General features: G+C 39.5%; 1 protein-coding gene across 5 annotated transcripts in view; it reads left to right on the top strand.

Annotated features, from left to right (window-relative positions):
* Nucleotides 1–4,625: 4,625 nt before the first annotated feature.
* Nucleotides 4,626–15,849, top strand: part of SYT1 (synaptotagmin 1) — a 608,991-nt gene continuing 597,767 nt past the window's right edge. For 2 of the 5 annotated variants that reach the window (XM_056574050.1, XM_056574051.1), the window contains exon 1: nt 4,626–4,958. The gene's annotated coding sequence lies outside the window, so the exon portion shown is untranslated. The remainder of the gene's footprint in view (nt 4,959–15,849) is intronic. The other 3 variants (XM_056574054.1, XM_056574055.1, XM_056574053.1) reach the window with 2 other exon arrangements.

The raw sequence follows: 15,849 nt of genomic DNA, 5'->3' as shown, positions 1-15,849 counted from the left end.
AGGGGCTGTATACTAAAGAGAAATCCAAAAAAGAAATGCATTTCATCTGATGTCATGACCACAGTGCTCTCTGCTGACCTCTGCTGTCCATTTTAAGAACTGTCCAGAGCAGCATATGTTTGCTATGGGGATGTTCTCCAGCTCTGGATAGTTCCTAAAATGGACAGCAGAGGTCAGCAGAGAGCACTGTGGTCATGATATCAGAGGAAATGCATTTCTTTTTTGGATTTCTCTTTAGTATACAGCCCCTAAAAAGTACTGGAAGGATTAAGATTTTTTTTAATAGAAGTGATTTACAAATCTGTTTAACTTTCTGGCACCAGTTGATTTACTGGTTTCCACGGGAGTACCCCTGTAATATATTATATCATTTATGATGTCCCCAATCAGGTATTGGATAGGACTGGTGGTGTCTGTACGATGTCTTTAATTGGTAGTGGGGATTTGTACATAGAATATATATATATATATATATATATATATATATATATATATATATTTATATATATATAAGTTGTGATGTGCTTAACAACCATACATACCTTGATTTAAACATTGCATAGTGTGCCTAGATGGGATAAAGAATGTCATTTTATGTTAACATTATCCCACCTGCTGAGTGCTGTATCAACATTTCTCTTGGTAGGAAGCAAAGAGGCCACAACCCTTGCACAAGTGCTGTGACACCCTCAACCGGTACCCTCCCTATTATAATGATGCTTGCCCATCCCCTACACTGAGTGGCCATTTTGAGGGAGATTTATTAAAACCTGTGTAGAGGAAGACTAGTGTAATTACCCATAGCAACCAATTAGAGTGCTCCTTTCATTTTAAAATAGGCCTCTGAAAAATTGAAAGAAGTCTGATTGGTTGCTATGGGCAACTGCACCCCTCTTTCTCTACACAGGTTTTGATAAATCTCCCCCATAGGGAGATTTATCAAATCCTGTGTAGAGAAAGAGGGGTGCAGTTGCCCACAGCATCCAATCAGATTTATTCTTTTCATTTTTCAGAGGCCTTTAAAAAAAAAAAAAAAAAAAAGCACTCTGGTTGCTATGGGCAACTGCACTTGTCAGTGAGTGAGGCCTAGGTACAGGTACTGTTCTGCAGGCATGGTATCACCTACTGGCATGTTTGTTTACTATTACACCATGTCACCCGCAAGTTGCTGTACAATTGAATGGTTGCCATAAACCATCCTCAGTGTTCAACTATTGGAAAAAGAAATTAAAACTGAAAGGCGACATTGTGTCACTATGTAGCCAAAGGCTGTCTGAGCATGCTGGGAGTTGTAGTTTTGTAACAGCTAGTGGCATCCTGGTTGGGAAACACTGGTCAACATTATCCTAGAGAAATCCAAAAGCTTCTTTAAGTTAACGGGGGTACTACGGTGGAAAACTTTTTTTTTTTTTTTTTTTTAATAAACTGATGCTAGAAAGTTAACCCCTTAAGGATGCAGGGTTTTTTGTTTTTTGCACTTTCGTTTTTTCCTCCTCACCTTTTAAAAATCATAACCCTTTCAATTTTGCACCTAAAAATCCATATTATGGCTTATTGTTTGCACCACCAATTCTACTTTGCAGTGACATCAGTCATTTTACCCAAAAATCTACAGCAAAATGAAAAAACAAATCCTTGTGCGACGAAATTGAAGAAAAACGCCACTTTGTAACTTTTGGGGGCTTCCGTTTCTACGCAGTACATTTTTTCAGTAAAAATTACACCTGATCTTTATTCTGTAGGTCCATATGATTAACATTATACCCTTCTTATATAGGTTTGATTTTTGTCGTACTTCTGGAAAAAATCATAACTACATGCACGGAAATTTATACGTTTAAAATTGTCATCTTCTGACCCCTATAACTTTTTTGTTTTTCTGGGTATGGGGCGGTATGAGGGATCATTTTTGTGCAGTGATCTGAAGTTTTTAGCGGTACAATTTTTGTAATGATCGGACTTTTTGATCGCTTTTTATTCATTTTTTCATGATATAAAAGGCGACCAAAAATACGCTACTTTGGACTTTGGAATTTTTTTGCGCGTACGCCATTGACCCTGCGGGTTAATTAATGATATATTTTTATAGTTCGGACATTTACGCATGCGGCGATACCACATATGGTTATATTTATTTTTATTTACATGGTGTTTTTTTTATGGGAAATGGGGGGTGATTTTAACTTTTGTTAAGGAATGAGTTAAATCACATTTGCTAACTTTTTTTTTACACTTTTTTTTTGCAGTGTTATAGCTCCCATAGGGGGCTATAACACTGCACACACTGATTGCCAGCACTGTTCACTGCAAAGCCATAGCTTTGCATTGATCAGTGTTATCGGCGGTCGATTGCTCAAGCCTGCATCTCAGGCTTGGAGCAATCAATCGCCGAAGGGACACGCCGGAGGAAGGTAAGAGGACCTCCGCCCACGTTCCAGCTGATCGGGGCACCGCATTTTCACTGCAGTGGTCCCAATCAGCCCCATTGAGAAGCCCGGAAGGTTTTACTTTTGTTTTAGACACGGCGTTCAACTTTGAACACCGCGTCTAAAGGGTTAATAGCGAGCGGCACCGTGATCAGATACATGCCAGGACCGACCCGATACCGCGTGACCCCACGTTATATCGCGGGAGCCAGCCAAGGACTCAGATTTGTAAATGACTTCTATTAAAAAATCTTTACCCGTCCAGTACTTTTTAGCATCTGTATGCTACAGAGAAAATTATTTTCTTTTGGAATTTCTTTTCTTTTTGAATTTCTTTTTTGTCTTGTCCACAGTGCTCTCTGCTGACACCTCTGTCTGTGTCAGGAACTGTCCAGAGAAGTATAGGTTTGCTATGGGGATTTTCTCCTGCTCTGGACAGTTCCTGATACAGGCATCAGGTGGCAGCTGAGAGCACTGTGGACAAGACAAAAAAAAAGACATTCAAAAAGAATAGAATTTCCTCTGTAGCATACAGCTGCTAATAAGTACTGGAAGGATTAAGATTTTTTTTTTTATAGAAGTCATTTACAAATCTGTTTAACTTTCTGGCACCAGTTGATTTAAAAAAAAAAAGTTTTCCCCCTGGAGGTTCCCTTTAAGTTAAAGGGGTTTGCCGTCATGACCGCTTTAGGAACAAAGCCCTGACACACGTAACATCAATACACAAACAAACACAAAACAATGAGCATCTGGCGACTTATTTCTGTCTTGTCACGTGACCGAGGCTCTCTGTAGTTATTAGCGGTTCAATAAGCGCCGTTCTATAAAACATTCATTCACGGATTCTACTGTATAGCCTTTGAAAGCCATTTAGCCACCAGCAGGATGTTATTTCTAGAAATGTTTATTGTGGCCTTAGCACTGTTTACATTAACTCTATAAAAGCTCATTAAATAATAATCCGCATCCATGTGCTCTTATAAGATAACAGGATGAGCAGGGTCAGCCAGACCTTCCCATTCACTGACATTTTAGGTAACAAAAGAAGGGTTTCAGTGAGGAGGAACATATGCAGCCATCTGTCTATCCCCAGCAGCACCATTGGCACTGGCAGAGTTAAATGCTTCTGTTCCTTTCCCCCAACAGCCCCTCCTCCACTCCCACATCAGCTTGTGTGTCAGCTGCAGCACCAGGGAGATAGAGTGCTGACTGCAATGTATCAGCTTTAAACACAGCTGCACTCCACTGCTTGGGGGCTTCTCTTTTGATTCTGCACAGAAAATGGGGCATCCCAAGATGACTTGTAGGGCAGTTCCTTTTTTGGAGAATCTGTATTGTGCTGAAGAGGCATTCTACGTATAGTGTGTGTGTATATATATATATATATATATATATATATATATATATATATATATATGTGTGTGTGTGTGTGTTTCCCAACCAGGGTGCCTCCAGCTGTTGCAAAACTACAACTCCCAGCATGTATTGTGTTGTGCTGAAGAGGCATTCTACATATAGTGTGTGTGTGTGTATATGTATATATATATATATATATATATATATATATATCAGTGTTTCCCAACCAGGGTGCCTCCAGCTGTTGCAAAACTACAACTCCCAGCATGCCCGGACAGCCTTCGGCTGTCCGGGCATGCTGGGATTTGTAGTTTTGCAACAGCTGTAGGCACCCTGGTTGGGAAGCACTGCTATATACTGTGTAGCTGTAAGCCAGCAGAGTTGATAAAATAAAAATAAATAAATAAATAAATCTATGAATAAGCCAGAAGCAATTCCACAGTGGGTCCCAGCAGCACATAACTACAATGTATGATGGTACCCTGGCAGCCTGCCCCATCCCCCAGCACTCCATGCTTTGTTGTGGTTGATAAATCACAAGCAGGCAGTCCCAGGAGGCAGGGGTGCTCTGGGACCCAGACAGGTCACAGCCAGATGTGCTGCCTTCCCTGCTGGATACACATGTTGCAGAGGAAGCCAGGGTCACTTTGCTGGTCCAGAGGACTCACACGGTGTCCTTGATTGTCATTCGCAGGGATCTCCTTCCTCCCTTGCCCCTGCCCATCTGGGGGATAGTAATACATGGGATGGGCGATGCAAGATGTATTTGTGCTGCTAGATTGGATATTCAGGGCAGCATCCTAAGCAGGGAGCCAATGGGCTACAAGAGCTGAGCTGTGTCCTGCCTTCCCACAGGAGGGATGCCGGGGAGGCTGCAGTGTGCTGCTGAAGATGCTTCACTCCTAGCAGCATAGTGTCAGCTCAGCTCAGTCTACTCTATTACCCCCAGCACAAACTTAGGGAGGGGGGGTTATTTATTGCTGATCCTCACTCTGTGCCTACAATGCTAAGGCTGCTTGTAATAAAGATCAGCTGTCACCAATAGGCAGATCCCCCTTTTCTCCCCATACCTATTGTGTGCCTGTTCCAGCAGTCTAGGAGCAGCAGGGAAGAGAGTGATTCCTTGTAGACAGTGTTCCTGACAAGGCAGAGCTGAAGGACACCCATCACCTGCAGGTAAGTCATCCTCTACTGCTTGTCATTTCTTCTGAATGAGTATGGCAATACTAGATAATGGAGCACATGCTAACAAGATTAATCAATATAGATTGGTCCAGTATATACATACTGAGATGTTGCAGGGAGACATGGCAGGGTCAGATCACATGAGTGCAATGCTTAGTCTGTGTCTCTTTCCATATTATTATGAGGTCTTCATGAAATATTCATTGCTGCAATGTCCAAGGAAGCAAATCACCTAAGCTGCTCTGGTTGGGCAGAGCCACACAATCCTCCAGCAACTTGGCTTCCTTCTCACTCTTCCTGGGAGTTTCTTTTTTATGCTTTTTTTGCTTCTTTTTCCCCCCCCCCCAGAACTTGCCATGCTTAGCTACAAAGCCCGGTGATTACTTAATTGCTGCTGATTGCAAGTGTCACCCATCTGACATCTGCTGCTCTTCAGCTCCATAAGCTGAGTTGGTAACACCCTGGGATAATACCATGGTGCTCATCAATGATTCTTTTTTTGTTGTTGTTGTTTTGTTTTCTTTTACGGAACCGGATCTGTTTAGTATGAAAAGTCAGATAGCCTGAAAAGGAAAACAAAATGATTAGTAAAGACCCTTGTCATGTATCACCTAGTCACAGTGTGAAGTCAGCACAACACAATACTTAGGGCATTGTTTCCCAACCAGGTTTCCCAGCATGCTGAGAGTTGTCGTTTTGCAACACCTGAAGGCACCTGGTTGGTAAACACTGAGTTGGGGCTAGTCCAGGACCAGCCTGGGACACTGTAGCCTCAGTACAAAGGAGCATATTAGAACTTGCATAGAACAGAGCTGTGCAATCTACTTATGGTAGAGCTGGAAGCAGAATGGAAATGGGGAAAGGAGGTCATCCTCATGGTTATATGTACTTTGCATTGAATATGTGTGTGTGGGGGGTGCTAAAAAGGTGGTGTTGGTGGGGGGGGGGTTGTCCATTGGTTGTGGATGGGTGGAGATAAAAGATAAAATCTGAATGGGGTCAATGACTAGGAAAATGAAGATTGGAACTTCATGCACTCCCTTTTATAAATGAAATGTCCTTCTAGGACAGGACATTGGTCATTCAGCGAACTGTAAATCAATCACTACTGATAGGAGCTGCCTTCCACCATTATTCATCAGACCCAGCTGGATGATTCCTGTCAGATGGGAAGTGCTAGTGCAAAATCTCTAGGTAAATGTATCTGGAAGGCTTTCCAAGTATAGTCTTAAATGAGCACACACAGTTGGCTGCGGTCTGCAGGCAGATGTTCGCACACTAATAAATCTTTTCTTTTTATTGTCACTGGGATGTCATGTCTTACTTTCTTATTTAAAAATTAATTTGCAAACAAATGAAGTGTCTTCATTTAAAAGATTACGCTTTAAGATCGCACAGCGGTGGGAAGAATGTAAGAGCATTTAGAGAAAGAAATACTGCTACTGTAAGAATGGACCAGTACTGTTTGACTATGCATTCTTATTTAGGTTTTCATGTAATACATTACAGTATCCACATAAGCACATTTCCACTTCTGCATACTGCATTCTGTCTTATGAACTAAAATATGATTTCCAGACATTCAAAAGTACTCTATGTTCTGTAAATCTTCTCTGGCTATAACCTTCTTCCTACAAGGACAAAAGATCTGGGATCCAATTGGCTTCCGTTCATTAGTGTCATGTATGTATACTGTACATTACAATTAGAAGCCATTTGTCATGTTGTAATGGGGACAGAGGAGACCCTGTCGCTGACTGTTTACAGCAATTATTGCCTTCTAGGTTTTTAATGTCTGAACAACAGATTCATATTAATATTTTCATACTCTATTGTAAAGTAGAAAGGAACATTTACATATAAAAACTCTATCTAGGGCAAATGTCATCTATGAAAAAAAACATCCTGGTTAGGGTAGAGAGATCAGTTTACATGGGACTACAGTATATATTATGCAGACCTGTACAAATATTAAATACTGACTGTGTAAACTATCACACAATAGTATTCAATGTTGTTGATATAACAAGACTCTAATAGGTTTCCTTATCTTTAAATTCTGTACAAAGACTATACGCATATGCTGTATACCCCAGAATACCATGGACTGCGAGGAGCTTCTTAAAACACTAGACAGTGCTGAATACCGAACTAAAATGGGAAATTTAATCTGTAGCATAATATTTATTACTTAGAAATGTAAAATATTTACTGAAATGAGAAGTAAATATATCATCATTTGTTTTGTTTATTTCTAGTTTTATTATACTATAAAAATTCCTAATTTACAAAACAGAATGAATAGCTGTGGACGAAGTTGAAGTGAAGCTGAGATATTATACCAGTCCATATATTCCGGTACTGAAGTCGAGCTCTATTGTGTCACTTAATACAGAACACATAGCGTTTTTAGCTATGTGTCCTTGTCATTGCTATGAGTATGAATTTTTAGTCCTTTGAAGATTATAGAACCCCATCAGAAAACTATATGATCCTTTATTAGTCAATGAGATGTATCAGGATTGGTTGGGATCCATTTGAAAACACATCTGACATACAGAAGTGTCCACATTTGCCTTATCTCTGGTTTGCTTGAAGATTCCAAATCAATCTGATCAAACCGATTTAACACAATATCAGGATATGCCATCCGAACACATTAAAATAATTTATATAACATTTATATAACAATCACTGGGTGTCTATACAGCATATACATCTATGACTGTGTCACTAAATCGTGTTGTTGTGAAAAGCTGGTAATCTGACACCATATTTCTCAGGATATGTTAAATGATAAGCTAAATTTAATAATAAATTAAGAAAGCACACATCTGTTCCGAATCCATAACAGTAGTGTGAACATGGATTATAAAATATATTTACTGTTTGCAACATATTTGTATTCTAGAGGTAACAATCCTTGCCTATAGTTTCTGAGTTTATGTTCGTATTGATGTACAAATCCACCACATGCTTATTAAATGTGGAAATGTTATGGATTTTTAAAATGGATTTTACTCTTCCACGTGGGGTACAAGCCTTAGTTAAATCTTCATGTAGCATATGCTTATCTTTCTGTGGAATCATTGTGGATTCACCACGGTTTCGTAGGTTTAGTAGCATGTTGACCAGATCTTAGACCAGAGCATGCACAATACACAAATATGTTGGATTATCATACTGTATGCGTATAGCTATTAGGGTAGATCCACATGCAGTGTAATATTGTGCCACAGGTTTTGCAGCATATTTGCAGCAGAATCTGTGTATTTTTTATGTAAAGTTCCTGCAGGGTGTGCTGTGGATTTACTGTGGATTTGACTCCAGTACTTCAAATGGGTGAAATCCACAGTGAAAATCTTTAACAGAAATAGATTTGCTACATATTGCAAAATGTGAACCTCAGAAATTGTCTGTATCATTCAGATACAATATCAAATCCTTTCTGCTTGACAGCTACTGTACACAAATATGTAGGTAAAATCGGCAGCATTTCCCCTACATGGGTGCTTACCCTCATTTTTAAATAAGGAGGTTCACCCTTATTTTCACATAAGAAGATTATCATCATTATTCAGTGTATACTTTCACTATTCTATTTTGTTCCTTTTATACATTTAGACTATGTATAGTTATAGTGGTTTCAGTGCTTGGAATGCATTGTTTATAACCATCAAAGATGAGTCCCTGAGTTTTGATGCCTTGATAAAAGATGACATTTATTCTGACAACGTATTCAATGTTATTTTGCTAGTATTCCACTATATTTAAGACGTATATGAAAAAATACCATAGTGCAGCCCTGAACACAATCATAAATTTTAAATTACGTGGTTTATTAATTCAGTACCTGATCAGAGTGGCCATTGCCCCTGCTCCCATCCACATGTAAGTACTTGATAGGTAGTGGCGCTTAATATCAAGTAGCCATAAGCACTGCGAATCCCAGCACCATTACATTCTATGGCTATCAATTAATCATAACCATGCTAGTCCCAGCACCATTACATTCTATGGCTGTCAAGTAATCATAACGATGCGAGTCCCAGCACCATTGCATTCTACCTACAGCTATCAGGTAGTCAGAACCATTTAATTCTACAGCTTTGGGTCTTGCACTGTGGATACCTAGGAGACTTACTCCCAACTAACATCTGGTCGTAGCATACAAAAATTCCTAAAAAACAGCTGCATGGCATTTTTTGGGACAAAGATGCCGTGGCCAGGTGTTCGCTGAGGGTCAGCAGAGAAATGTGCCAGACCAACATGGCATTTATTTTTCACACTTTAGTGCCTTTATTCAGCTCATTGCCATGCTCTGGATATGGTACTTTTTAAAGAAATCAGTTTTTCTCCCATAGATTTCTATAGGTAGAAAAAATGCCATAAAATGCATGTATGTTGGTGCTTTTACTTGCATCTTTTCCTCCAATTCTTCAAGAGAAATAACTGAGTCATGTGATGTTCATAGCCTTAAAGTGGTTATCCTTTAAAGTGTACCTGTCATGTAAAAATAACTATTAATATGTCCAAGGGAAGTGGTCAGGGTGTGAACGCTCTTAGCTAGCACTTACCTTTGCTCATTCCGAAGATTAGAGGAGGTCTAAACATCCAGACTCTGGCCAATCAAAACTTTTAACATGTCCCTAGGAGTTGTCAGAAGTATTTTAAATGACAGTGCCTTTTTAAAAAGTGAAGGCCTATCCCTAGGATCGACCATTCATTTTGGAATGGTGAGGTCAGACTCCCAGCTCCCTTGCTGATCAGCTGTTTTATGGGGCTGTAAAGCTCATGGGACTACTACAGCTTGTATATGCACTCATTGTACTTTTTTAAGCGATAGTGCAAAGTAAAAACATGAATGCGGCAGCAGTGCTCAAAAGTGACCCACAGTCCCTTCAACAGCTGATCAGCAGAGATACTTCTAGTCAGATCCTTGCTGATCTAATACTAATGGCCTGTTTAGAAAATAAAAGGCATGCCAGGAGTGCATACTAATAATTCAAATTAAATTTATATTTATATTGATCTAAAAAATTAACAAGGAAAAAAAAAACTCCTCACAAACCAATAGTTAGCACTATCATTATGTATTAATATATGCGGGTATTGTTCTGCATTTATAATTGCCTGACTATCATCAGAATGTTAGTGTCACTATAGATATTGTGGTTTTTACTATGAAGTGCATCGGTGTTGCGATACTTTGTCTATGATAATAATTTGGTTCATTACCACCAGATTGGTTGAGCCCAATTTCACTGTCTCTATCTGAGGTTCATTGATTGACTGTTTGATATGCTTTCTATCTACATTATTGGTCTAAAGGTTCCCTGATGAACACATGTGTGATTGGATGGGGGAAACGCGTTGGAATATAATATTGGAACATGATATCTGGGTGTTTGACCATACCATGAGTGTGACCTTCACAGTAATTAGTAATTTTAACATGACTTCATGTGGTTCATAAGATGTTTAATATTGTGTTATTTATTTGTGCACAGTTTAACGAGAGCACAAAGTTCTAATTTCTGCCTTGCTCTACATTGTTTTATCCCTCACTTTATATTAGGCGAGGGAACGTCATCGTGGTGGAGACCACCCTGTTAAGGAAGTGGGTCTGTCAAAAGGCAGGGGTTGGAGAGGGTAGTTTAGAGCTAGAGAGCACTGTTCCCCTTTTTTCTTTCTAATAGGCCATCAGTATCTGAAATTACGCTCTTAAGGGGACTCTACCATTAACATCCATCTAACTATACCTCCTGACTCTCTTCCATCCCCCCCCCCTGAACACCAACCTGTTGCTATATTTTGCTATCTTAGACCTCATCTTGGACCTCTGCCTTGGTGCTTTTGTGATATGTACTCAGATTAGGGGTGTGGTCATGTGCAAAAAAAAATTTTTTAGGTGTTTGTTTTTTTTAGCTCACTTAGTGTGAGCTCTAGTTTAAATACTACAAATTATTAAAAGTTAAGTTTTAGCCCTTTATTGTTAAGACCAGAGGTCTAGTTTTGTCAGTGATTCCCAGTATCCACGGTAGTTCATGGAACATGGCAGCATACACGATAGTTTATTCTATCCATACAGACCACTTAGTAATAGGCAAGCATAAAGGTAGACCATGGCTAATAGGCAGGTGGAATGTGCTGTTTACTAACAGCATGGGCTATTTTCCAGGATAAAGGGGGGGGGGGATTTATCAAAACCTGTGAAGAGGAAGAGTGGTTAAGTTGCCCATAGCAACCAGTCAGATCGCTTCTTTCATTTTTAAAAAGGAAAAAGAAAAGAAGCAATCTGATTGCTTGCTATAGGCAACTGTACCGTTGTGCAGGTTTTGATAAATCTCCCTCAAAGACTCTTATGCTGAGCACAGTCTGAGCCAGTCTAAGATAGAGGAACATGGCAGCAAGGTTAACTAATGCAACACATCCAATAGTAATTATAAACACTTTTCACTCTAATTATGGAGGTTCTTAGTTTCCACACATAGCATTATTATGGATGAATTGGAAGCAATCTATGAATGTACCTGTCAGCTGTAGAAACAATATTCATATTACACTTAATAAACCAGGCTCATGGACAGATATATGCAGACAAAGAAATCTCCACAATAGAAAACTCATTTTAGAAATGATTTCAGTATTAATTATCTAACTGTATAGAATCTATTAAGATACATGATTTATATTTTGGATTACAAAAAAAAAAGCTAAATACTATATTTCTTTTTGTTTTGTACTTCCTTAAAGGGGTACTCCACCACTAAACATCTTATCCCCTATCTAAAGAATAGGGGATAAGACGTCTGATCACGGGGATCCTGCCGCTGGGAACCCCCAGGATCTTGGCTGCAGCACCCCTCTGTCATTACTGCACAGAGCAAACTTGCTCCGTGCGTAATGACGGGCAATACAAGGGCCGGAGCATCGTGATGTCACAACTCCGCCCCCTTGTGAGGTCACGGTCCGCCCCCTCAAAACAAGTCTATGGGAGGCCATCACGTCCCCTACATTAGACTTGCATTAAGGGGGCGGACCGTGACATCACGGGGGTGGAGCTGTGACGTCACGATGCTCCGGCCCCTGTACCTCCCATCATTACGCACGGAGCGAGTTTGCTCTGTGCAGTAATGACATAGGGGTGCTGCAGCCAAGATCCCTGGGGTCCTCAGTGGCAGGAGATATGGGATAAGATGTATAGGGGTGGAGTACCCCTTTAAATAGTTGAACAAAAGTTCTTTGCTTCCATACGGTCTTCTCCATGCTAAGCATTAATACTTCTACTTTCAGTCTACAACGTTCATGTTTTACAGATTATATTACTAATCACTTGGCTATAGGTCTCCAAGGCACCTGCTTGTTTTAAATGTGACTCTGTATCTAAGAGAAGCTATTCCTAAATATACACATGAGGATTTGTTCTACGGTTGCCGGTTTGTTTGCCACCAACAACTTCAAGAGATAGAACTTGTTAAAAGAAATGTAATCGTCAAAGTAAATCAACAAAGCTGTATTGTAATGTAAATAGTGTTGTGAGCCAAGAGCAGGAAGTCATATTGGCTGTGCAGTCTCTTGTCACTTGCAAGTTACATCATTATAATGCAAGATTCGGCTGAATCCATAACACAAACAAAATATGAGCAGAACAAACACTCATGTTATTTCGATAAACCCCAGTATTTGAGTTCAGAAACAAGAACACTTGTAGTAACACAGATGGATGTTTGCTATTTTAAAGTGAGAGGGAGAAAAATGATGCAGAGATCCATGTGCTTACAACTTTATCTGTAGTCATAGTTCTTCCACTCGAATTAGCATATAAAAGGCACGCCAGTTCCTATACTTTGAGATTTTCACAGCTTGCATAGTAAAAATTGTAGAAAATGTAATGGCTGATCAGAACTAGAAATTACAGAGATTGACAGATATAAAAAAAAGAAATAACAAGTGATCAAAAAGTTGTAGGTAGCCCGAAATGGTACCAATAAAAACTATAGCACATCATGAAAAAAATAAGCCAAAACATAGTTCTGTTGAACAGTAAAAAAGTTTTGAAAAAATGGGGACTTAAAAACATTATTAGAAATATAATATATATTGTGCAACCATGGTACAGCATGACAAATTGTGTATACATTTAGTTGCACCTTAATTGCAATAATCTGTATAGTAAATTGAGGTGTATTCTGGCTTTCAAAAGTTATTGCTGTATTGCCAAGGCTGATGAAAAAAAGATAACAAAATGATGCCTACCCCTGGCCCTGTGCATTTCCTGCTGCTGCTCCTTCGGGTCCCTAGATACATAGTTACATAGTTCATAAGGTTGAAAAAAGAGGAGTCTTTGAAGCTCTCGTTGCTCCTTTCTTTTACCTGCTTACAAGATGAGAGCTCTGAGTAAGACCTGCCCACTCGGTATCCCATCACAGTATATACACAATGAATGGGGCTGAAAGCAGGTGGCCGCATTCATTGTGTAGTGGCCGTGCTGGTTACAGCAGCTCAGCTCCCATTGAAGTGAATGAAATCTGCGCCGTAACCAGGCACCATCACTACAGAGTGAATAGAGCTTACTGCCTCTGGCTCATTTATTGTGTATATGCTGGAGAGACTGAACTGCCAATCAACAGGGGGAGACCCAGATTTCGGCACCCTGACAATCAGACATTAAAAACCTATCCAAAGTTAAAGGGGTACTCCGCCCCTAGACATCTTGTCCCCGGGGTCCCGCTGCTGGGGACCCCCGCAATACAGCAAGAAGCACCCACCTATAACTGCTTCCAGAAGCGCTGGAGGTTCTCTGGCTAATTCCTCCCGACCACGGGGACGGAAGATCGTGACATCACAACTCCGCCCCTGTATGACATCACGCCCCGCCCCCTTATTGCAAGACTATGGGAGGGGCCATCACGCGATCATACACTTATCCCCTATCCTGTGGATAGGGGATACGTTTAATAATGCTGCACTTGTCCTTTAAGCGTGGAAACCTTTGATTTTTTTAAAAATATTATTTTGGATCTTAACACAAGTCTGCAACATAACAAAATGTGAAAAAAAGCTGAAGGGTCTGAAAATGTTATGAATGCACTATATACTGTATATCTATTTCCTATTTCTATATATAGTATAGTATATAGTATAGTATATTTCAGTATATAGTGCATTCATAACATTTTCAGACCCTTCAGCTTTTTTTCACATTTTGTTATGTTGCAGACTTGTGTTAAGATCCAAAATAATATTTTAGCCCAAACTGCTTTGAAAATTTCTTCAAACCATTACTCATCTTTGCAGAATCTACCAGACAGACATCTTAGAGTTGCATTTCTAGTTCCATCCTATTTGTGTTCTCACTCATTAGAATGGTTATACAAGTTATACAACTATAGCAAATGTTTACAAGAATGATGAGGAACGGGAACATTGGCTTGTTGGTCAGGTTGATAGATATTATTCCAGTTAGCTGTATGATAAAGCATGCATGATAAATGAAAGGCATAAGTATATACAAAGAGAAATATCTCAATGACATGATGTAGCCATGATGAATTCATATTGGACTTACATGGCACTCCACTGAGTAAATAAAATAAAAAAACAAGCACAGAATCCCAAATACTTTAAATAGGCTTTTTTGTTTGATTTTAAAAAGTGGTTTTCTCACAGCAATGTTCTATTACACATGGAATTATTGTTTATAAGAAATAGATCAGTTGGAGTCCAACAGTTTATACTCAATCCAATCTGAAAAACATTACACTTTTAGTCCCGTTCACAATGGGTGAGTTTTTTCCCCATCAAAGTAAATAGGAATCTTTAGATTGACAGTTTCTGCAACATACACATTGTCAGAAAAATCATGTCAGCTTATTTTTGGCATTTTGTACTTTTATTTTTATCAACGCTTTCTTAATAATATTTCTATTTTAGCTTATAAATTATATTCAAGATTATGTTTAGAGGTTATCATTTTAGGATAACTCCTTCTATATCCCCTATAAGGGCTCAGAACAATGAGCCACTGCACACAGAGTCTTGCTCTGGAGGACTCAGCATGATAATGTAATGACTGCAGATTTATTTCTTAGCATTGCGTGGCCACACACAGCCTGATTTCAGCTGGTTCCCTTTAATTTATTTTTTTTTTTTTTTGAGATGTTGGCTGGACGCAGACACTGACTGAACAAATATATAACTGTTAACACAGTAAAATTGGAACTTTTTTATGGCTGTAAACAAAATGTAACACAACAACATTTATTTCTTATTTTCTTTTTTGACTCTGAAGAACATCTGAAAGGTTTTCCTGCTCCCAATAGTATAAACGTATCTACTTGTTGTAAAGTGCAACTAAAAGGCTGGGTTCACTCTGGGTAAAATTTGGCACATATATACATATTTATTTATTTATTTATTTTACAAGCTGATTTACCACAAAAAAAAACTGTAATCTCTAAACATATGTTTGCATTTTTGGAGGAAATCAGGGTGTAAAATACAATGTGCGGAAAATTTTATGTTATCCTTATGTTTTTCTTGTCTGATTGCTGCATTTTTTAACCTCTTAAGGACCCAGGACGTATGTGTACGTCCTGGGTCCCGGTCCTGCGATATAACGCGGGGTCACACGGTGACCCCGCATCATATCGCGGCGGGCCCGGCGTCATAGTGAAGCCGGGACCCGCCTCTAATAGCGCGTGGTACTGATCGCTGTGCCACGCGCTATTAACCCTTTAGCCGCGCGCTCAAAGCTGAGCCGCGCCGCTAAAAACGAAAGTGAAAGTTACCGGTTAGCTCAGGGAGCTGTTCGGGATCGCCACGGTATAATCGCGGCATCCCGAACAGCTGTAGCACAGGAGGAGGTCTTCTTACCTTC

The sequence above is a fragment of the Hyla sarda genome, chromosome 4 (genome assembly GCF_029499605.1).
Source record: "Hyla sarda isolate aHylSar1 chromosome 4, aHylSar1.hap1, whole genome shotgun sequence".
Taxonomy (NCBI): domain Eukaryota; kingdom Metazoa; phylum Chordata; class Amphibia; order Anura; family Hylidae; genus Hyla; species Hyla sarda.
The sequence above is the reverse complement of the archived record's forward strand: the minus strand, read 5'-3'. Positions and strand labels throughout refer to the sequence as shown.